The sequence below is a fragment of the Panthera tigris genome, chromosome E2 (assembly GCF_018350195.1).
Source record: "Panthera tigris isolate Pti1 chromosome E2, P.tigris_Pti1_mat1.1, whole genome shotgun sequence".
Lineage (NCBI taxonomy): Eukaryota > Metazoa > Chordata > Mammalia > Carnivora > Felidae > Panthera > Panthera tigris.
In genome coordinates this window covers 41,264,435-41,288,692 of record NC_056674.1, presented here as the reverse complement: position 1 = coordinate 41,288,692, position 24,258 = coordinate 41,264,435, and the positions used below count along the sequence as shown (strand labels likewise).

The window sequence follows — 24,258 nt, the reverse complement described above, 5'->3', positions numbered from 1 at the left end:
AAATAATACTTCTTTCTCTTCTTGCTACTTTTGCATACCATCTTATTCTCCATCTGCCTCATGAATTATTTCTCTTGCAGTTGCAGAATGGCAACAGCAATATGCAGAAAAACATTTTTAAAATCCCTCTACCTCTGCCTCTTTGCCTTGGAAAACATTTCACCTTGCAGATATCCGTGCCTCTCGGTGCCAATGTCAAAAGTGTAGAGTTAGTAGAAAGAACAAGACTTCCATGGCTCAGACAACCGAGATTTGATCCTGGGTCTGTCTCTGATCACCTGTGGGAATTTGTGAAGACCACTGCCTTTATTGGAGCCTGAGGTTCTTTATCAGAAAAATAGAGCTAATAACCACCACCATTCAGCAAGCTGGTGTTAAGCCCTTAGTGGAAAGACTGGCACTAAGTAAGTGGTCTCCACATATTAGTTGCCTTTCCCTGGGTTCCCGCACCTTTATAACCTCACATACACCAATGCACATATGTCTCCTGGTCGAATGAACCGGCCACTGGAGGTGAATTTCAAACGACTCCTCAGGGTGATTGCATTGGTCTGACTGTCACCTCCCCTGTCTGAGTGGCCCCAGCCAGCCTGCCAGGTGCTCTGGCCTTTGGCTGGTGACATTTGGACCTGTCTGCCTGAATGTCAATCTTCTCATAGGTGCCGGGCCCACAGATGCCAATCACCGCTCGCTGTGACTGATTGGCATGCCGTACTGTGTGCCTGCGGAGTTTCTCCAGACAGCAGGGGAAGGGTTGAGTTGACCCAACATCATCTGTCTGGCTGGATGCTCATTTTTCTTCTCCTGCCTGTCTAGCTCCTGCTCACTGCTTAAGATGTGTCTCGGGGCGCTTTGCCCTGGTGTGCTCCTTTCACCCACCCTGCCTCCTCAAGGCGACTCTAAATGTCAGTCCTGGCCTTAACTTCCATCCCAGGGATGCGTGCATGCCATCCATTCATCCATTCGTTCTTCCTTTTCTCTTTTTTCCCCTTTCAACAATTGTCAAGTACCTACCATGTGCCTTGTTCTCGGGGATTTTTAGGCACAATTCCCCACAATCAGTGTCTTTCTACTTCAGAAAGAGGATAGCACGACCAGAGTGTCCACGGATGTCTAATGAGATCTTTTGCAGTCTGCCCCAGTGGTGGGGGATGGCTGAGGGCTTGGAGCCGGGTGGATCACGGGCTGTCCATGGCTATGGGTTTGTCCAGACCAGTTACCTAGTTTTGTCTCCAGGTTTCTAACCACTCCTGCATCTTTCCCTCCTCTGTGACAGCTCATATATATTCTTGCTTCTGTGGTTCTTGCTGCTTCTGCAGCCAGGCATCGGCAGGTGCTCTGCCAGATACTGATCCAGGCTCTCGTTGCTCAGCCTTTCACACCAGAACTGCATTTCATTCAACCCAGGAGTGTCCAGCCATTAGAGGTAGCACCAGGAGGCCTTCTTCCTCTCCCTGAGCTCGTAGCCTTCTCCAAGGAGATGTGGAATGTTGGACGGAGGCAATGCTTTGCCAGGTAGAATTCACAGTATTACATTCCAGCTGTGTTTTGCCCAGTGTCTTATGCCTTCAAACTGCCTCCAAGGGACTTCCTTCCTCCCTGTCGCTGCTGTAAGGAAGTAGTCAACCTTCCTCTCCCTTCTTTGCCTAGGAATTGTGATTCCTTATGCTGAATGTTCCAGGGGCTTTTTCAGGATTCTTCCCATGAGACATCAGAATCCTTTTGCAAAAGGGACCTCTGCAGCCCCTCCTTAGACATCCCAGGAGTCCAGAGATGCTTATGCAAATGAGGTTCCCTCTGTGGTCCACTTCTCTGTGCTATTGGGGAGCTTTTCTCCACACTAATCAACATCTCATCTTAATTGCTTTTGTTTATGGTTCAATAAGTGCATCTCTTTTTTGGCAACACCAGCTCACAGCAATATCTTAAATTACCCAAGCCTGCCCGCTTTCATTTATGAACTCTGGCTTGTGTCTGATGAGCACTTAGATTTTTAACCATTTATTTCCTCTGCATGACAGGGAATGAGAAACATAAAGCTGATGGGAACAGTAAAGAAGGGGGAACACCGGAGACTAGGGAACCATAAAAGTAGCATACAGTGTGCGAGGCCAATATAAAAGCAATGAGTTTTTAATATACAGCATGTGTAATACATTCATATTCCTAATAAAGTCAATTATTGTTGAATCTGTTATTTCTCAATTTTCCACCTCGGCTCAGACAAAAACAAATCTGGAGCCATTCAGAAGAAAAAAAATTATACCACAGTAATTGCAAAGGCAGCAACTGTCAAAAAATTGTCTAATAAGCACCTGTTTCACACATTTACCTTTCCAGGAACTGAGGGTAATGTTGGGAACAGAGCTCACCATGAATATAATCGAAGGCAAAACTGAAGCTTTGCCCTTGATTTGAGCCATTATCTTACTCTTTGCTCCTTCGCCATCCTCCGACTGTATTCTAGCTGTCGTTCTGCAGGCAGAAGCAAGATGGAACGTGCAGAATCGGAGGGGACACATGTGCTTCAGTGACATCTCAGTTTATTAATGGCCTGGGTGAATCTGTCCATGCCACTCCATCTTTCTGTGCTTTGGTTTCCTTTTTTGTTTCATGAGGACATTGTTCCCAAACCTGACTGATCATCCAAATAATTTGTCTTAAATTTATTTTTAATTGTAGCAAACCATTGCTAGTTTAAAAAACCTTAACGTATTAGTATTACTATTTTTATTTATAGGAGAATATTAGTTATCTATTGATGCATAACAATATCACCACAAATCTAATGGCTTAAAAAAACATGCCTTTATTACCTTTATATCAGTTTCTGTGGGTAAGGAGTTTACACACAGCTTGGTTGAGTCCCCAGCCTCACAAGGCAACAATGGAGGGGTTCGACAGGGCAGTGGTCTCTGCTGAGGCTGGACTGGGGAAGGCTACGGTTCCAAACTCATGTGATTGTTGGCAGAATTCAGTTTCTTTCAGCCCATTGGACTGGAGACCTCAGTTTCTTGTTGGCTGTGGGTGAGAGGCCAGCACTCTCAGTTCCTAGATAGTTGTTGGCTGGAGATTTGCCCCTGTTCCTTTTTACGTGGGTCTCCTCAACACAACCATCTGCTCCATCAAAGCCAGCAAGGGAGAGAATCTACCAGACTGACATGACAGTCTTAAATAGTACTATCATGGAGGTGGCATCCTGTATTTGCTGTATTCTAGTGGTTAGAAGCAAGTCACAGGCTCCACTTACACTCAGGAGGAGGGGGTTACACAGTCATGTGACTACCAGGAACCTGGGTCGTGGAGTCCACCTTCGAGTCTGCCTACCACAAAGAGTAGCACGTGAGAGTTCTTTAAAAAGCAAAAAGCAAAGAAAGCTGTAGGGTCCTATTCTCCTTTTTTCCATCGATTTTGACCGTTTGTACTTTAAGGTTCTGGTTGGTTGTCTCAGTCTCCCAAGGCTGCCATAACAAATTATCATAAACCAGGTGGCCATGAAACAACGGCAATTTACTCTTTCACAGTTCTGGGGGCTGTGAGTATGAAACCAAGGTGTCAGCAGGGCCACACTCCCTCTGAGGCTCTAGGGAAGAATACTTCCTTGCCTCTTCCTAGCTTCTGGCGGCTCTTGACCACCGCTGCTCCTCGGTCTTTGGCTGTTCCACTCCAGTCTCTGCCTGTGTTGTCACATGAACTTCTTCCCTGTGTTTTTGTGTCCCCTTCTTACAAGCAAACCAGTCCTTGGACTTAGGACCTATCTATCTCCAGTATCCCCTCATCTTAATTACCTCTGCAGAGACCCTACTTCCAAATAAGGCCACTCTGGGAGGTCTTGGGTAGACCTGACATTTTCCTGGTACACCATTCATGCCGCTGCAGAGGTTCATTTTTTCTTTGCCACCCTAACACTCAATCCTATCTGTAAACCACTCTTACTCCCTCCCCACTGTGGAGGAGGATTTGCTCTCTTAGAAGTGGTAAAAGGCAGAGGCTAAGGACTACTCTTCTCTTACTAGTCCTGAGATCCCGGCAAGCTACCTAGTCTCTCTCCGCCTCAAATTCCTGTGAAACGGTCATCATCATAAGAATGGTGTTTAACTGGTAGGGTTGTTAGAGGATTAATTGAAATAATATATGTAGAGCAATTAGCACAGTGACTCTGCAAAGGTCAACGGTCATTACTTACCTCTCACTTCACCTTCCTTCTCTACCACCTGCTTTTCTGAATTTCTAAACATCACGTTTAGTGTTTGCTTTGTTACTTTAAATCTCATTTAAATTAATGGATTAATTATGTATTATAATTAACCATAAGTATGATATAAATTATATAAAATATATAACATGTAGATAAAATGTATAATTATAAGCAATGAGGAATTAATAAATTTATGAGAATTAAAATGAACTTATTAATTAAATGATTTTAAATTATATATTTATGCTTAAAACTCCTATGGATTCATCCGCTCAGTTTGTACAGTCTAGATCCTTCCATCTTAAGTAAAGGAATTAACAACACCCTTCCTCCTCCTGCAACTTCTGTCTCTTGCCTCCTGCTGTGTCAACTGTATCTTTATTCTCCCTTCTCAATTTTTATATTTATTTTATGATATTTAATTCTGTTTTTGTTTTCTGTGTTTTGTTGAGGCTACTTTTAATAATAGCTTTTACATCAAAACTCAACATTCTTTATAAATGTTTTTAAGTTTATTTGTTTATTTTGAGAGAGAGAGTGGGGAAGGGGTGGAGAGAGAAGTAGAGTGAGAGAATCCCAAGCAGGCTCTACACTGCCAGCGCAGAGCCTGACACGGGGCTCGAACCCACAAACTGTGAGATCGCGACCTGAGCCAAAACCAAGAGTCGGACGTTTAAATGACTGAGCCACCAGGCACCCCTCTATATTTTAATACTGTGAGAATAATAATGCAGCTACTATTTGCATACTGATTAGAAGGGAATTACCATGCCAAATATATTACATATATTAGCTTATTTTGCCTCTTTATCAGCCCTATGAGGTAGGTGTCATTGATAGATGAGAGAACTAAGACACAGAGAGGTTAAGTAACTTTTCTAAGGTCACAGAACTAGTAAGTGGCAGAGGCAAGAGTTTGAGCCCAGGCTGTCACCTCAGACCTCTTGCTCAGGGCCAGTATGTTCTGTGGCCTCTCAGTACCCCTCGTGGCACTCACCATGATCCTGTGGGCCAGCTGGGCTCAGGAAGGGAGCGCAAGACTGTGCCCGTAAACTCACACCACTTGAAGGGATGTGGGAAAATGTGACTTTCTTTCTTTGCTTATACCAAGTGAATTCCTCAAAATGACATCCTGCATTTTAGTTTTTCACAGTCATCCCAGGCTTTTCATGTACAATTGGACCTTGAACAACATGGGTTTGAACTGCGCGGGTTGGGTCCACTTCTATGCAGACATTTTTTTATTAAGTACCGAACAGTACTAGATATATATTCTCTCTTCCTTAAGGTTTTCTTAATAACCTTTCCTTTCCTCTAACTTACTTGATTAAGAATACAGTATATAATACATATAACATATAGAGTATGTGTTAATGGACTGTTTATATTATTGGTAGGGCTTCCGGTCAACAGTAAGCTATTAGAGGTTATGCTTTGGGGGAGTCAAAAGTTATATGGGGACTTTCATCTGCATGGTGCGTTGTTGGCACTCCTAATCCCCATGTTGTTCAAGGGCCAACTGTATGTCTTGTTTTTCCGGGGGTTCCTTTAGTTTTTCTTATTGACAGAGAAAACTCTGCCTTCGTGTTCCCATTAAGGACTTGCAGCTTCTTTGTTATACCAATGAAAGGACAGAATCTACTTCCCTCTTGCAGATGTTGCTTCCGGCACCTGCCAACTTCCTGTTTCCATTTGCACTGATTGCTTTTTGCTGTGCACTTGTCATTCTGAGATTTCATTTTATTCCCCTCTGGGATTAGTTTCTATTTTTTCTTGGATTTCCTGGACTCTTTCTATTTTTCTTGGATTTCTTTTTCATTTGGCTGAAGTATATTCTCAATTTCATTCTTGTTTTGTAGAAAATATTCTTTGCAGAAATGTTAGTATCTTTGTATGTATGTTGTCTGGGTGTATAATTGAAATCCATTTTCCCTCGAAGGGTGAGAACTGATGTGAATCTGATTACTGTCCCATTGAAGATAACGCTTTTCTTCTCTTTGAGCTTTCAGGATTTTCTCTTTATCTTTGATAGTTTGGATACTCACAGGGATGCGATGTGAGAGTTTACGGTTTATTCGTCTTCTTGGCAATAGTCCAAAGGAATCTATCATTCGGAAGACCCAAGTTCTTTTGTTCCTATGATGATTTCTTTGGGACAGTTTGTTCTTTGAATTATAAGTTCTTGGGTTCCCCTCAGTTCTGGAACAGGGCTCAGGAGTTTTGTGATCCTTCACAAAATTCCCCCGAAGCTTTATTAGTCAGTAATGTCTGTGAACCACCCAATAAGATGGCGCTTGGGATCACTTTCCTGCCCTGGTGCTTTTACCTGATAGCGTGGCCAGTGTGTTTTTTTGTGACGTTGCCACATGGTGTTGTGCTCCTGTATTTCAGTGCTTTTGCTAGTGTGGTCAGGGTGGAGATGTGAAGTTAGGCCACCCCTGTCTACTTCACAGCATTCTTGCAAAGGTTACATGCAATCTTGTTTGTAGAACTGCTTTGAAAACTCTCCAGGGTCATTGACATGTCTGAAGCTAATTCATTCAAGGTACTATGGCTTTTGGCTAGGCTCTGTGAATTTCAACAGAAAGCATCTCTTGTGGTGGTGACCTAGTGGAGAAAATATTTGTCCTTGGGTTCCATTTCTGCTGAATTTTTCTTTCATATTACCTGCTTCTTGGTTCCTGAAGGAAGGTAGATGTCTCAAGAAAGAGGCGTCTGTTTTAATTTCGCCTCTTGCCTCTTTTCTTCCTATTTGCTGACTTAAGTATCAAATCAGGCTTGGTGTTCCTGGTTTATAAATAGCAATGCCTCCTCAAACTGCTCTATAAATCATTATTATTAATAACAGGGATAATAATGATAATACTAAATAGCACTCAGGTACAATCTTCTGTTACAAAATGCTTTCAGAAATAGTACCTCTGGGCTGCTGGTTTATATGGGAAACACAAAAACTGATTAAAAATGATGACTGTTCTATCCAAAATGTGTTTGCTTTTCTGGGTTGAATTCGTTTGTTTGATTGAAAATTTCAAAAAGAAGGTGTATGCTGGAGAGAGCTGAGGTTGTGGAAGTAAGCACAATGCAGAGCACTGAAATAGTTCATTGCTAACCCAAATATTTGGAAGTACGTGGGTGACAGGTCTAGCTTATGCTGGAAAAGTAAAGTCATGTAGACATAGCAGATTCAATGCCTAAAATAGAATAATCACAGCCACATTTCTAGAAACACTTGTGGAATCATTACAGCACAAGGTAAGGGGCTATCTCTAGAGAAAAATGGTGGATTTAGGCATTATTTAGCATCTCAGTGCCTCCATTTTCTTATCTTTAAATAGGAGTTTAAATCTGATCTCCCCAGGTTGCTGTCAGCACCTACCAGTCTCTAGCACATAGGATTAACAATCCCAAATCGAAGGTGCTGTTGTTGTAACTGAAATTGCTGTAATGTTGTACTGAAATTTAATCTTGTCCGGGAGGCACTGCAAATAAAAATCATTTCATTTTTTTGTACATTTTTAATTTGAGTATAATATATTTGCATAAAAGTACACACAGATAATATGTATACAATTGGGTGGATATTCACATGGCAAACACACCTATATAACCAGAACTTGGAACTGGAACACCAGAACTCACCCAATGGATACCCATGTTCCCTCGATTAGTACCTGCCATGAACTCCTACCAAAGTATAAGCCATATCATAACTTTGGACACCATACAGTCATTTTGCCTGGTTTTGAACTTATCACCAATGGAATTATACAGTATATACTCTGGTTCTTCTGTTTGGTGAGTGTATGCGCAGTCTGGTTTGTGCATTCACCCATGTTGATCATTCTGTTGGAGATCTTTCTGTCTCACAGCCACATGGTATGGTGTTTCATGGGTGTTGGGTAACTTCCAAGTGGCCACCGTGGAGAGTGCTGCTGTGAGTGTTCTAGGACATTCCTTTTGGTGAACATAAGAGGGTAACGGTCTTCATGCTAATAATCTAGCAGGCCAGGGTGGTTTTCCTCAACCTCTTCCTCTTTATCCAGTTGATCTCCGAGGCCCAGACATCCATCTCCCCAGTCTCTGAGGTCTGACCCTGCCACCCATTGCCTGAATTACTGCAATAACTGTGTTTCCTTCCAATGTTTTCCCATCTCTCCCAGCTGAACTTCAGCACTGCCAGAATAGTCTTCCTGAAATGCACAACCGATTGTGTCACTGTCCTCAAAATTTTCATCCTCAATACAATTGAAACAAAGCAAAGCAAAACAACACAACTCTGAGCTCCTTGTAGAATCAGGATCCACTTTGAATGAGCTCCTGCCTGCTTCTCCCTCTTCATCACCTTCATCTCTGTGTACTGGTGCCGTATTGGATTAGCTCCTTTGCTGCTCCAGTGCTATCTCAGGCTGGCAAGGCCTTTCTTCCTTTCTGCCAATGTTGAATTTCTTCTCATGGTCAAAGACTAATGCAGTGCCATCGTGTTCCAACGACTCTTCCTGCCCCAGTCTCCACGAAGAGACATGTTCTAGTCTGACATCCTAGAACTCATCGTGTCCATCTGATCAATCCAGCCCTGATCTATTGAGGGCTGGGCTTACAGCTTTTTCCATCAGTCAGTTCCTTTTGTTTCCTTGTTCAGATAGTGTGGCTATTCCCTGGGCTCTCTAAGGAATTGTTCTCATCCTCATTAAAGAAGAGAACCACCCTGGAACAGGCTCTTGTCAAACAAGTTCCTCATGATTGGGTAAGAGGACCCAATTTCCTGTTTATATTAATTATTAGAGAATTACGGTTTCATGGTAAGTTAAAAGTACCTTTTCTTTGTGTAATTACCTCATTTGCAAGGCAAGTGAGTAAACTTTACTTCCTCTCAGTAAGAAACCATTTCATTTTCAATAAGACCCTAGAATATCCCTTGGAGTCTGGCAGGTCCCGGGACCTGGGATTTGGTTTCTGCAGCAGGGAATCTGAAAGGGATGGAGGGATGCAGAATTGGTGATGGAAGTTCCTTCTACTTCCAGGCCATCTGATGGGACTGACATTCTCTCCTCTTCAAAATCATTCCTGTTCTCACTTCGGCAGCACATACACTAAAATAGGAATGACACAGAGAAGATTAGCACGGCCCCTGTGCGAGGATAACACGCAAATTCCTGAGCATTCCATATTTTTAATCTACTCCTGAAGTCAAGACTACTCTGTATGGTAGCTAATTTGAGAATTAAAAAAAAAAAAAAAAAAAAGAATCACTCCTGCCCCTTACCCTGGGCCCTACAGCCCTGAGACAGTGCTGCTTTCTCCCTGACATGGAACAATGACCTGTATATGCGGGTGTCGCCTTCATTTGTCTTCTCTGTCCATACTATCCCAGAAGGCTTCTCACCCCCAGCACATGGCACACCCAGCACATAGAAGGGCCTCAATAAACACTTGCTGATTGACTGAATGAATGTTTGTATTTCTGAATGTGCAATTAAAAGTCACTTGCCCTGGGCAGATTACTTCAATGTTTATTATTCTTTTTTGGAAATTGAAAGGGGAAATTTTAGTTGATTCCATAAATTGATATTTATCAATGTCTAATGCATATCTGCAGAAGCTAAAGACATTCAAACTGGCAGCGTATTTTAGGCTGACTGGAACCTATACCCTACCATTGCTTTGTGTTGAATTTCTTCAATTAATTAATTTATTTTAATTTAATTTTTTTTCTTTTGAGAGAGAGCAAGCATGCACACATGAAAGCGGGGAAGGGGCAGGAGGAGGATCCTTTTTTTTAATTTATTTTTTGAGAGAGAGAGAGAGAGAGAGAGTGAGTGAGCCAGTTGGGGAGGAGCACAGAGAGAGAGGGAGAGAGAGAATCCCAAGCAAGCTCTGTGGCGCCAGCTCAGAGCCCATGATCTCACGAACCTTGAGATCATAACCTGAGGCGAAATCAAGAGTCTGTCGCTTAACCGACTGAGACACCCAGGAGCAGAGAGAGAGAGGGAGAGAGAGGGAGAGGGAGAGAGAGAATGAATCTTAAGCAGACGCTGTGCCTGGCACTGAGCCTGATCTCAAGACCATTAGATCATGACCTGAGTTGAAATCAAGTGTTGGTCACTTAACTGGACTGAGCCACCCAGGTGCCCCAACTTTGTGTTCAATTTCAAGTGCGAGTTATGACTCCCACCTCTGTGTCAGGGTGATGGTGGACACTGTGCACTTGTCTGTTTTCATCCTCATTCCTTGCATGTATAGTTCAAGGAAAATGCCAGTTTTTAACAAATATACGTTCAGACAAACAAACCTTTCTCCCAAGGAACTAAGTTGAATGGATTTCAAAGATATGAGGAAAAGTTTCATTATATGAAGCAATGACATTTAGTGGGGCCTTAATCCATAGCCCCTCATATTAAGGGAACATTAAATCATCTCGTCAAACAAATATTTTTTCGACACCTGTGCTGGACAATGGGAGCACAGTGTCGAACATGGATTTATTTCTTCTTTCTCATGAAACTTCTGTGTCTCCTGAGGGGAAGCCAGACCAAACAGGAAAAAGGCAAGTAAACAAGCAAATGACTTAAAATGGTTCCAAAATGTGACAATAATAAGGCCACATTTCATTGATTTTTAAGACGCATTTCTTTTCACCTTTTAATATTGTTGAAATTGTGATGTCTTAAAATGGGAATGTGTGTTTAATATATTGTTTTCCCCCCTGAGAAGTTATTAAATTGATGCTTTGACTTCCGATCGATGGTGTCTCAGAATGGAGGAAATATGGTAATGATAAAAGCTCACATTTATTGAACACTAACTATGAGTCAGGTGCAGAGCGGGACATGCTGCAGCATTGTCTCTTTTATTCTGGATAACAACCAGATGAGTCATGTAGAAGCCCCTGTGCTTTACAGGTGAGAGAAATGCCTCTCAGGGCCGTGAGGCACCTGGCTTAATGGCGAACGCCTGCAGGGGCCAGTATTTGAACCCCGGCATGCCTGACTCTGCTGTCTTAGTTGCCAGTGTTATTCCCTCCCCCTGCCGCCGATCCCTTTTGGAAATACTTGGTGCAAAGCGATCATTGCTATTAGGATTTCCCCAAGTACTCCTAGGTTGGCTATGTGGTTTCTGTATAATGAGGAGGTACCCCTGAAAGGTAATTTATGTGTAAATGGGCTCCCCAGAAACGCACTGCAGAGACTACACCCGCAGAGCTCGTATCCACTAGTGAATCTTGGGACAAGGACTGGGGCCCATCTTGACCAGTATTCTTGCAGTCCTTGACCTGCTCTGGTGAGCACTTAGAAAAAGGTACAAAGCAACCTTTGTATTACCTGGGAGTCCCTTTAGAAAGATGTTCTGCTATGAAGAGAGAAAACTCTCGATTTTACTGTGGGGAGGATAGGGTCTGCAGTGGGAGGATGCTAGAGATACTTTCTACACCAAGCCAACCCCGGAGAGGTTAAGCGGCTTGCTTGGCATGCCTGAGGCTGCTTGGAGAATCAGAAGCAAGGCCCTGACCTTTCAGACCCACGAGGGGTTTATGTCGCTCACTGGTTCACCTCTTTGTCCTCTGTCCTTTCTCCTTCTTCCCCCATTTCCTTCTCTCTCTCTCCCTCCTTGCCTTTCTCTTCCTTTTTATTTAAAGAAGGGCATGCTAGATTGAAAAGGTATGAAATAACTGTGGTGGCCAAAGCAGTGAAGAGTGACAGCTAAAATAGAAAGTTCTGGAACTTGAAAAAGTATGAAGGACCACTAAGATTAGTTGAGGATTGATTTATGTGGCTAAATAGTTAATATGCTCAAAGAGGTTTTAAAATATGAGGCTTGTGATTAATATTTATAGCTCTAAGTGATGAGAAATGACCAGAAAAGAAGCCTGTTGGGTTGACTTAAAGATTCGAAAAATCTCCTGAGATCATACAGGCTCAGGAAGGGGGAAGGCGGCTGTGCTATCGTGTTGGAAGAAGCTGGCTAATGCATGAGGAATCCAAAACAGGAGCTCTGGGAGAGGCTGTGTATGCACTGGAGGCAGGAGGGACTTGGAGGCAATTTCCACCTTCATTGAATTCATCTCACACAGACTGGCCTGATTTGGTTTATACTGAGCTTGTAAATCGAAGACTGTACAAAAAACCAGCGCATGAACTAGTAACCTATTTAGAAAATTCGTGAAAGAATTGGAAACGGAACACTTTGAATCCATCCAGTTAGCCACCGGAAAGAAACACTGAGGGAGAGAAGGACTTCTGGAAAAATGGGTGCTTATCTGCCCTGCCTGCCTGTGGCTGTTGCCACGGGGAGTCAGCTCACTGGCTGTCCCAAGAGAAGAAATGTTTGTGGCTATAGATCTGCACTCTGTAGTTTAGTGTTCCCGGAGATGTCCTCTCCCTTTGGCTTGCGAGCAGTTTATATATATTTGGCTAAGCTGAATTCTTCTAACTAGAATATAGCACGCTGTCTTGGAAATTTCTCACTGCTAAATGAATGTTTAAGAGCCTGTCATTAGTTGATAAACATAGATACAGAAGAAGAAACTCATTTTAAGAAACTCTGGCATTCTGGCCTTAAAAAGAATAAATTACAGTATGATTAGTCACTTCAAAAAGGGTTTCTTCATTTAAAAAAAAAAGCTTCACCAATGAGTATCTTTGAAAAAAAAAAAGAAACCCAAATCAAAAAAAAAAAAAAAAGAGAGAACTTTCCAACTTTATATTCTTACAAATATATTTAGTATATAAATGTAGGTTACTCCACCTAAATATATACACAATGAACTTTGCACTACTTTGAGCTCATTCATGCATTCGTTCATTCAATCACATAAGAGATATTCAGGCAGATCGTATGAGGAAGACAGAAATAAAATAGTGTCTTAATCTTCAAGTAGAAGGAATTGTCACTTCCTGTTTTTGGTGATATTGACTACGTTTTATGAAAATAAAGTGTTTGCTGTAAAAGATTTAGTAAATACAAAAGGAATCACAAGGAAGGAAGAAATAGGCCTGAAATCCCATACTCAGAAGAATTCACTGTGGGAATGTTTATCCATTTCCTTCCTGTTACTTCTGGGAGTGGTGCAGGCACGTGTACAGGGCTGGCTGAAAACAGGATTTGAGGTGGGGCGGGGGGTGGAGACACTGAACCAAATGAAAGCAGGGCGAGAGCTTTGCAACTCCTAACGAGTTTGGACTTTTCCCTTTGGTGATGGGACAGATGGATGAATTAATGGCAAGGGAGTGGTGCACTTTAAATGCCTGCAATCTCTTTTCTCCTGCCTCCTAGAGGAAAGAGGAGCTCTACCTGGCTGGAAGGGTGTGTCAAAGAAGATACAAACAATATTTGGTGTCCCTAGCCAGGCTCTGTGCTAAGTGCTTGACATGGATTTCACTTCCTCCCCTAACGACGCTTTGGGTGGGAGATCCCACCGTGCCCCTTTGGCAGAGGATTCAGCTACTGATGCTTCAGGAAAATCCATATGCAGGAGGTCAGCCAGCTAGCTCACAATTGATGCGATTAGGATTTGAACCCAAACCATCTGGCTGCAAGAGTCCCACTGCAATTATCTATTGTTGTATAACAAACCAAGCTGAAATTTAGCAGCCCAAAGCCACGCCCATTTTATCGCAGTTGGAAATCCAGGCAGGGCTCAGCTTGGCTGGGTGTTTCTTCTCCTTATGGCGCTGGCTAAGGTCACCTACTGATATTCACCTGGTGGCTGGGCTTTTTGGGGGGAGGGAGGTCCGAAATGACTTCACTCACTTACTTTGTGCCTTGTCCGGGATCGCTGGGAGGGCGGGTGTAGCTGGGACTATTGACTGAAGCAATGGCCTTTTCAGGATGGTGGTCATCTCAGGGTATCTGGACTACTTACATGGCAGTTCAGGGCTCCCCAAGGCACTCGCAAATGGAAGCTGCCTTCGGGGTGCCTGGGTGGCTCAGTCGGTTAAGCCTCCAACTGCAGCTCAGGTGATGATCTCGCAGTTCGTCGGTTTCAGCCCTGCATCAGGCTCTGCACTCAAAGTGCAGAGCCTGCTTGGGATTCTCTCTTTCTCCCTCTCTTTCTGCACCCCCCCCCCCCCCACTTGTGTTCTCAATCTCTCTCTCAAAATGCATACATAAACTTAAAAAAAAAAATAAAAAGCTTCCAGTGTCTTAAAGCTTGGAAAGTGGCACAGGCCACTGCTGACATTCTTCTATTGACCAAACGGTCACAATCCACCTGGAATCAAGGGGATGGACGTAGATCATCGCTCTTCAACACCATCTGTGGCCATCCTTAATCTCCACACATCTCAATACTTAATCACTGAGGAGACAGTGAGAGCCTGTCTGAATTGCTGAATTGTCTAGCTGGCTGATTGATTAATCTGTTAATCAAACGCACATTGGACAACTATCATGTGTTGGACACCAGGATATAACAGCACAACAGACAAGGTGTCCACCCTCAGGCACTTAGACTCGAACAAAGTGGCTAATCGTCACTGAGTCACAAACAGGGAAGATCGTGGGGCATCAGGTGCCAGGATGGACATGAGCCAGCTGAGGACTTCTAGGGGGGTGACTCTGGACAGCTTCTTCAGGGAGGCCTTGCTGCCAGGTGGGGTTTCACCTACCAGTTGACAGAGGAACAGAGGGCTCATCCTCTAGAAAGAAGAAATAGCAAGTCCCCAAACTCTCAAGTGGGAAAGGACTTCGTGAATCTATGGAACCAAGAAGAAACTAATATGCCAGAAGGATGGTGGAAAAGGTGGGGTGTGGTCCCAGCAAACAGAGCGGTGGGTAGGAGCCAGACCACCCAAAGCTTCATAGACCAGAGAAATTTCATTTCATCTCCCTGGCAAGCAGAAGCCACTGGGTTTTGGGCAGGGGAAGTAGCATGATCTAACAATGTTCACCTTTTCAGTGCATAGCTACAAAGTGCTGTGTGACTTTGAGCTGGACATTAACCTCTCTGGGCCTATTTTCACACTTGTAGTAAATGGGTTTGAGTGAATTGCAATGATCTTTTCAGCTTCGTATCTTGACTCTGCATGTCCCTTGTTTACATTCGCACCTGGGATTGGCCCATCTTCACTTTGCAAGGAAATAAGCTACCTCTCGGACATCCTCCCCAGTCCTTCCTTCACGAATGTACCTGCCTGAGCCCATGTGTCAACACCAGGCCGACCAAGACATTTTATCCACAATTGTGCAGATTAGAGGAGGAGGCAGAGATTAGAAACGGCAGGGCTTGCACATTCCGACGGTTCTTAACTTGATTTAAACTTTTGACCTGTAATGCTTCCCAGCTGTTTTGGAGTCACACATCCCATCTTGATTAGACTCGCCCCCAAAAGGGATCCAAACAGAGGGGGTTGTTTCAGGGACCCATCACCCTGCCTGGCCCTGGGGTTTGCAATTCCTGGCTGAAGGTGGTCATGGCCCCCAAGCCTTTTGCTTCACACAGCCCAGCAGCAAGGGCTCACTCTCTTCCCCTCTCACTCTGTGCACACGGGGGCCACCTTTTTAACAATCTGTTTTTACAATGTGGAGAAAGAGGTGGGAGCAGGGGACGAGCCAGAGTCCCTGCCCCCCCACACTTAATGTACCCCAGGTGGCGGGAGTTAACTGGGAAAGCTTGGGGCTCGGATTCCAAAGTACACATTGAAATAAATGAAAACCAACTGGAGTTGCAATGGGCAGAGGCACAAGAAGAAATTTCATCTTCGAGGTTATTTTTTCTTTTTTTCTTTTTTTTTTTGTTCAGAATGCTAATCACGGGGTGAACTCAGAAGGAATGTGCTTTCTCAAGATGAATTTCCTAACATGGTAGAAAATGGACAGAATCCAGGAAGCAGCTCTGTCTATTGCCTGGGGATGGATGTCTGCGTGCTGGCCACGAAGGGTGACCTCTCCATCCATCACCGGGATGGAGCCCTGGCGCCTGCGGCCCACAGGATTCGGGGAGAGAGCTAAAAGTCCTCAAGTTTCTCCTGATTCACTAGGAGCCAGAAATTCAGAGCCCTGGGTCCCACATTTGGTTTCTCTGAAAATAAGCTTTCAGGTGATTCTTTTTGGACATGATGAGAAAATGCCCCAGGAACTCATATTTTTGTTCTGTGTGTTTCCTAGCATCTACTCAACTAAAGCACAACAACGTATTTATGTAAATTTGTGCAAATCAGCTGACAAAGATTTCCCATTATTTATTTCATGGACTCCATTCACTGGGCCACCCTGGAAATTTACGGCCGTACAATTGTTTGGAGACAGTGTATGTGGCAGGTTATGGAAACCAAACCTCCAGTCAGAACAAACCACCTTCACCATTTGGAAGCGTTGACAGGTCCCCGCTCACCTGGGCTCTCCTACTGAGCCTGGTTCCTGAGGGCCTTCCTTCAGCTCCTGACTCAGCCAACTTTCTCATCTTGGTTACCACAGACTCTCTTCTTGCATGGTTGATTCCAGTCCCCCTGATTCTGTGGCTCTTCCCCAAACGTACGGGGCAAGTTCTTAATCCCTTTGCATGCTCTGTTCCCTCTGGCTGCGAGAGTTTCCTCATGTGCCCTCAAGTCCCTCACTCCATCCGCCCTTGAAAGCACATGCTCCCTGGAAAGCCTTCTCAGTGGTTTCACGTACAATTATTTCCTGTTATTTCTCACTGCGAATATGACATTAGGCCCATTGTAAGAGGATCCCATTTTGTGAGCCTTTTGAGGGTAGGCACCCTGGTTCATCTCTGTTTCTCACAGTCCTTGCCCAATGCCTGCACAAAGTAAATGCAAAATAAATGTTTTCTGATTGAATTGGAGCACTTAATAAATATAAAACTTTATATAAAGATCCAGTTTATAAATAACAGTAATTTCTTTTTTTTTTCAGTATATGAAATTTATTGTCAAATTGGTTTCCATACAACACCCAGTGCTCATCCCAAAAGGTGCCCTCCTCAATACCCATCACCCACCCTCCCCGCCCTCCCACCTCCCATCAACCCTCAGTTTGTTCTCAGTTTTTAAGAGTCTCTTATGCTTTGGCTCTCTCCCACTCTAACCTCTTTTTTTTTTTTCTTCCCCTCCTCCATGGGTTTCTGTTAAGTTAAATAACAGTAATTTCTAATGAACTCTACAAGCATTTTTTGAGCGTCTGCACATCCGGGCATTGGGTGACAGCTTCTGCTATCAGGGCACAGCGTGGGTTGGTGTTTTATGTTGCCATAACACAGGTGCAGACATCACCATAGCTGGGACCCCACCAGTTCCTCTCTTCTCCGTGACATTTTCCTCAGCTCTTTCCTGACTCCTGAGCATGCCCAGTGAGCCACACTGGGGAAAGATTTCACAGGGCTGGGACTGTCAGCCCCAGGGGCAAGGTGACCAGTATTTTATTACATGATTACCATGGACAAGGTCCCATGCCTCAGTCACTTCATTCTTAAACCTCATACCATTCCAGAAAGAATCCAAAGAAGGAGATTGTTATAAGTTCTGTTTTACATATGAAGAAATGGAAGCTTAGAGAAGTTGTCATTGGCCTAAGATCATTCATCTACTGATTATATGTCTAGAAATCTCTAAAGACCCAGAACTCGACTTTGAAGCCTAGACTTCTTTCACTGATCCCTGACGACCTTGTGTTCACTACTCCACCCCTGCCTCAGGCAAAGTTCCTTATAATAAACAAATATATTTAATTGACCCTACAGGTGCATAACTATGTGTATCTTGTCGGTGAAAGGGCATCATCAGGTTCAACTCTATTTTTTATGCCATAATTTCTTTTTTATGATGCACTCTGGGACTTCCAGATGCATTCAAAACTTCCCTAGGTGTTCATTCATAAGGCAGATTCTACCTGCACAGGAGGGTTCAGGGGACACAGAAGTGTTGGCATCAGATTCTGGTCCTCCAAGGAAAAGCTTCTGCAAGGAAAACTGGACGTGGCTTGATGCTGTGGCTATGAGACACTCACCGTCAAGAGGGAAGCCAAGGATTCAGCCAATGTGTGCAGGACTCTTGGGACATCATATCCATCACCCCTCTGTTCTATCTACTGTGTGGGTGGAGGGAGGTTTTATTTTATAGTATTTTATTTTATTATTATTTTTTTTTACTTTTCATTTGGATGTGACCCATCTTGTCAGCCCATTCTTTTATGCCCATGCATACAAATTAATTCTGTGGGTAATTCTGATAGAAAATTTGATGAGTTGGCCAGAGAAACTTCAGTAAGAGAAATTAAATTAAAAGTAGTAATTTTAAGAGAGGAGAAAAATAAAATGACAGTTTTGATCATTTCAGGCCCAGGGCATTGGATGGAGACGACATTTCAGCCTTCTAATTCATTTCCTCATTTTCATTCTTTATTTAAATTGCCACTGCATCTGGAAGGAGGCTTTTCAGCCCATCCTGAACTTGCAGGAAGTGGAGGAGGTTTTGCTGCCCGGGTTTGTTCACTAGATGGCGTGGCTCAGACTACTTATCTGCGTTGCCCGGATTCAGCTGGCTCAGGAAGCCATCACTGGACTCCTGTCAAATTTCTGTTAATTTCATTTGGGACAAACAGCATGCCCCTAAGAGTACAAGAAGTCGGGGGATTCTTTGATTCTCGAAGCAGGAGTTATTGCTGGAGAAGTGCCTGCTACTGGATTAGGAAAGATTCATAGAGCCCGACAGTACCTTGTAGATCATCGTGTCCATCTGTGGTTTCCAGACTTATTCGTTAGAGTAAAACGCTTTCCTCAGCAAAATGCTATGCAGGACCAAATACGTAACACAGGAAATAGCATAGCTCCTGTGGTTGCTTTCTGGAACCCTTGGGATTTGAGAACTATTGATCTTATACCTTCCCTCCCTCCCGCCCTTCTCTTCCTTCTTCTCTCCCTTTCATTTTCCAGAGTTGGAAATGGAGGATGAGAGAGGACAAGATGTTCATGGCAGATCTTGGCCCCAAACCAGTCACTGAATAATCTTTCTGTGAAGCCACTGCCTTGTTTATTTAAATCCCGCCGAGTTCCCATTAAAGGAGTCTCCAAAGAAAATGGTTCTAAATTCCCTGGGAGATACTCTTGTGAATGGAGACACACAGTTGTTGAATCAGTGTGTTGACACTGATCATAAATTCAAACAGGACAAGTGTGACAATGACGAGTATGTGGATTCCGGGCCAGACACTGGACAAACTCTTTCATGCCTTATTTTATTTTTCTTCACAAGAAAAATGGGAGGTTTGTTTTTCTAGTCCTACTTTACAGATGAAGAAAATTAGATTCAGAGGTTAAACTTTTTGTATCAACTAATGTATTAAGGTAGGGGTGAAGCTCTTATGACAAAGACCCTAAAACACAGTGTCTTAAGTACAGTAGAATTTACTTCTTCCTCACATGACAGTTCACGGGAACGTGACCCAGGGCAGCTGGGTGTGGCTGGGCTCATTCCAAACTATGGCTTCTACCTCTGTATCTAATATGGCTTTACCAGATCCTTTCACCTCCCAAACATCAGAGAAGCCATATAGCCAGTAAATGATGGGGCCCAGATTTGAACCAAGGCTTATGTGATTCGAAAGGCTGGTGTTAACTGACCACTGGACAAACTTCCCATGTTACTGGGGCACCTGGGTGGCTCAGTCAGTTGAAAGTCCCACTTCAGCTCAGGTCATGATCTCACAGTTTGTGGGTTTGAGCCCCGTGTCAGGCTCTTTACTGACAGCTTGGAACCTGGAGCCTGCTTTGGATTCTGTGTCTCCTTCTCTCTCTCTGCCCCTCCCCAGCTCATGCTCGCTCTCTCTCTCTCTCTCTCACTTTCTCTCTCTCTCTCTCTCTCAAAACTAAACTCAAAACAAAACAAAACAAAACTCCCAACTTCCTCCATTACTTCCATCTCCAATCATTACAGACCAAATATAACAACAAACTGCCATCATCTAAGGCATCAGGGTTAGTTGTGGTAGCCAGCTTGCAAGATGGCTTCCAATCATTCCTACCTGTGGTATCCATGCCCTTGCGTCGTTCCCTCTCACAAGAATGGGGCCAGCCTGTGTGGTCAACAGAATATCATGGACATCATCGACAATACCCTTTGAGGAGGCTAAGTCCCCAAAGATACTGAACTTTCTGCTTAGCTCTTTCTTGGATCCCTAGCTCTGGGGAAGCCAGCATCATGCTGGAGGACACTCAAGCAGCCTTATGGAGAGGTCCACATGATGAGGAACTGAGGCCTTCCAACAGCACCCAGCACCGGCTGGCCAGCCGTGTGAGTGCACCGCCTTGGAAGCAGATCCTGCAGTCTCAGACAAGCCCGTGGAGAGCTGCACCCTGGCCCAATCCTGAGTGTAACGTCCTCAAACTTCCCGCACCAGAATCAATCAGTAAAGCTGCACCCAGATCCCTTGCCTCATGGAAAATATGTGAGATAATAAATGTTTATTTTTATTTTATGCCACTAAATTTCATGGTAATTTGTTATGCAGCTATAAATAGCTAATATATTAGTATAGATGGGAGGTTAAGAGGATGCATTTTTTTTTCTAGCCCAAACTCCAACCACCTTCTCAGGAGAGCCTTAATTGATCCCATCAGGGAAGTAGCTACTTTTCTTTCCTCTGAGTCATGGTTCCTTTACCCCATCTCATGTCACTCAAAGCTGAACTACGTATGTTTACAAGTCAGTTTCCTTCTCCAGACCGCTCTCGTTCCTCAGTGACAATGGCTTGTGTTCAGATTCTTCTTCCCTGTGGCCTAAGAGCGCCAGATTACATGTGTATTGAAGTGACTGCCTGAAACCTTCTACCTATCCTTTAGCTCATTTGTTTTATAATATTATGTACATATTTGCTTCAGATGTAGGCTCTAGAAACATTGTGTTGCCTTTTACATGAAGCCTCTCAGTTGCTTCTTTGTTACAATAACAGGTTTTTAAAAATACTCTGTATAAATAAAAGATAAATCTCCTAAGGGCCAGAGATCATGCTGTTTTAGGAGCTTTTACAAATAGTTAGCACCTCCTTATTCTTGAAAATCAGGCCTGAAATCTCATCAAAACAAATGTCCCCTGGAGATCCCCAGGGCTGAGATTTTTTTTTTTTTTTTTTTTTTTTTTTAAATCACATTCCCTCTTTTCCCATTTAGAAGAGGAGAGAGGAGGCCTGTCATGAGCTTGCTCGGCTCAGGTCTCCCCTGTTCCCCTGACCTGGGGGTTTCTACCTTCTGATGGACCTACCTGCTGCATTTCTGAAGCCACCTCATTCCCAGTCATGCATACAGCCTTGTGGGTAACCTTTTTGCAAAAGCACCCAAGAAGTTTCATCTAAATTTCCTTCCACGGCGCTTAGTTTAGAACTGTATCAGACAGAAGTTGGAACACAGTCTGCGTCCTTTTGAAACCTAGATATTGTTCTCGGTCTTCAGACTCTAGGAAGTTAGGGAAATTTGTGTAAGTTACACGGATTTGACTTTTGGTTTAACAAAGGAAGAAGTTGAAATGTTTTCAGTGTGATTGTGGCTTAACAAATGAAAAAGGAAAAACAGGGTATTTTGTGATGGTCTACATTTTTCTCTTGTTGAAAATGCCATAGACGCAGTTCCTCATGGGTATCCACATTCCCATCTTTACTGGGCCTTTGGTCAGAGACTTGAGTCTAGATTGATCTACAACCTTCCTCCTCCAAGAGTTATGTGTTCATATTAAAGAACATTAAGGAGCAGATTTTCTTTTTTGCTTGTTTTTCATGATGACCTTAATTAACTCACATGGGACAGTGATTAAGATCATGTTTATGAAAACAGTCATGCATCAATGCATCATCAGAGAGAGGGGTTGTAAATTTTATCCCCCAAAACTTCCCCCACCCCAAACACATCTCAGTTATAAACATTTTCCATGCTTACCCAGATTTAAGGCTCTATCGATCCACATCATTGATTGAATAACATTGTATTCTTTGTTTTTGCTGTTAATGAAAAAATCAGCTACGTGAATTCCTGTGTCACTTGTAAGATGCATCCGTATTTTTAAGACATAATGAAAAAGGAAAAGAAATATTTATCATATGTTTAAGGATGTTCGATAAGTTTCTTGAGAGGTAAAGTCTCTTGATTCCTGGAGGTGATCAGGCAGAAACATGAATGGAGGTTAACGCACTGGAAAAAGGGCTCTAAAGTCCTGTCAGTATGCCTGTTTCCAACACGAGACAGAAAGATCTTTGAGGAAAGGGATGATGTCATGTGCACTGCTGGGTCCCTAGCACCTCGGTCGATGCCCAGCACCCAGAGTCACTTGATAATTATTTGCTGAACGAATCAAATATCGGAGATCACAGGGCCTCCCTGATCTCTTCCGAGTTCCACCCATGCCCTCATTATCTCCCCACCTCAGAAGGCTGTTGCAAGCTTCGAATGAGGTTACCATGCACCCAGAAAGTCCTGGTATAAGTTAAATTCTCAGCAAACAGATGTCTGCTCCTTCCGCTCCTCTTCACGCTCCCCCTCCTTCCATATTCTTTGCCTACTCAGGATCCTTCAACAGAAATTAAACTTTGCAGACGTATTCCCCAGGGCCTTCCCGAAGACATACTCTTTCTGGGAGAAACTGAGTTTATTGACTCTTCAGCCTTGAGAGAGCAGCACGGGGGGTGGGGGTAGGGGGTTTGGATCGGGGCTGGTAGAGGCCCTGCTCCATCAGGCTGGGCAGGAGGCAGCAGCCCGTGCCACAGGGCGCTCCTTTCTCCCCGCGCAGACCAAGCTTCCAGATCGGGGGAGGCTTTCCCTCCCACAGTGGGGCTCATGTCACCTGCGCCCTGAATGAAGTCTAGGCTGTTGGGTATGGCACTCAAGGCCTAGTTCTTTGACCTAAGTTGTACTTCTGTCTTTGTCCTCGTACTGTATCTATCACAGGCCTGGAATGTGAGAGGGGCTGGGCACATTCACGTGGGAGATGTGAAGAAGGAATTTTTTTCCTCCCCATCCATTTTCTTATTGAAGGGTGCTAGAACCCGGGGGACTGTGGTTTGAAGTCCAGCCCCAACCTCGTGTGCTCTCCCTCTCTGCCCATGATCATCTTCTACCAGAACGGCCTCCATTCATGTCGTCCGTCATCACTTCAGGCCCATGTGGCTCACGGCCTGCCACCTCCTTCCTGCAGCCCAACATACTTGCCTTTGCAGAGTGAGAACTTCAGTAGCTTTGGTCTGCTTTTATTAAATGCATCCAGGTGGAGATGAACCTTGTATGCTGGGCTGGAGGTGAGGGTCATTTCCCCAAAATGCAGTAGAAGCCAAAGAAGAATTTAAAGTGGGGTTGACAATATCAGGCTTGCGTGTTCGATCACTCAGGCAGTGTTGTGGTGGACAGATTCTGCAAGGGAGAGATGAGAGGCAGTGAAATAATTTAGGAGTTGAATCAGGCTTGGTTGGGTCTGTTGGTACTAAACCCATCCCTTACCTGTCTTTTTATTCCTGTTCCCTAGCTTCAGAGGGAAGCCGGGATACTCTGTGTCTTTGTTCCTTTCCTTCCTCCTCCTCCTTCCCTCTCTCCCTCTCCCTCAGTCTCCCTCTGTTCCTGTCTCTCTCTCTCTCTCTCTCTCTCCTTTCTATATAGGCCTTCCATGATTTCACCTTCCCCCACATGATTCCAGACTCGGGACTCCAGTGATGTTATCTCCCCCCTTTGCCCCTGAAATCTAAGGAAGGTAGCAACTTCCTGCTGCGGTGAATCTCTGTCACCTCTGTGGATTCTCAGCTCTTCCAACACTGGTATAACCAAATTCCTGCTTTTAGTTCCTCTTGTGCAGATACTTTCTGTGGTTTCTGTTTTTCTGTTTGGACCCCAAGATAGCAGGCTATTGAAGTCATACATGTAAAATATGTGAAGGCCTAAATAAGAGTGGCTGGAGGAGAGGAGAAGGTTGAGAGATGGCCTTAATTAAAATCCTACATAGAGTTGTAATTCCTTGTCTTCTTGACCTCAAGAGTATCCTTTGTGGGGCGCGCCTGGGTGGCTCAGTTGGTTGAGCATCTGACGTCAGCTCAGGTCATGATCCAGCAGTTCATGGGTTTGAGCCCCGCATAGGGCTCTGTGCTGACAGCTCAGA

General features: G+C 44.0%; 1 long non-coding RNA gene and 1 other non-coding gene across 2 annotated transcripts in view; both read left to right on the top strand.

Annotated features, from left to right (window-relative positions):
- The window catches only part of LOC107180393, a 286,205-nt gene that overhangs the window by 88,040 nt on the left and 173,907 nt on the right, over positions 1 to 24,258 (top strand). The gene's annotated exons all lie outside the window — the stretch shown is intronic.
- LOC122234446 lies at positions 9,268 to 9,373 on the top strand. Its single transcript, XR_006212234.1, has one exon. It is a non-coding gene; the product is annotated as a U6 spliceosomal RNA (small nuclear RNA).